The sequence below is a fragment of the Pteropus vampyrus genome, unplaced genomic scaffold (assembly GCF_000151845.1).
Source record: "Pteropus vampyrus isolate Shadow unplaced genomic scaffold, Pvam_2.0 Scaffold123, whole genome shotgun sequence".
In the NCBI taxonomy this organism is placed as follows: domain Eukaryota; kingdom Metazoa; phylum Chordata; class Mammalia; order Chiroptera; family Pteropodidae; genus Pteropus; species Pteropus vampyrus.
The window spans coordinates 1-229 of NW_011888904.1; positions in this window are offsets into that span (position 1 = coordinate 1).

Sequence of the window (229 nt, forward strand, 5' to 3'; positions counted from 1 at the left end):
TTTACCCCAGGCAGGTTCCCTCCTTTCCCATTCTTTACTTAGTTTAGACTTATTCCATGCCTCAGCAGTCTCCATTTAAGGACACATTGTTCACATTGTAGGTCATAGTACCAGGACAGTAGATGACAGTCTTCTTCCAGGACAAATTCAGGACAGTCTCCATCGGGGAATAGGGCATTGATTCCTATCCAGATATAGGAGCAGACAGTAGGTTTGTTCTTCAGGAGTT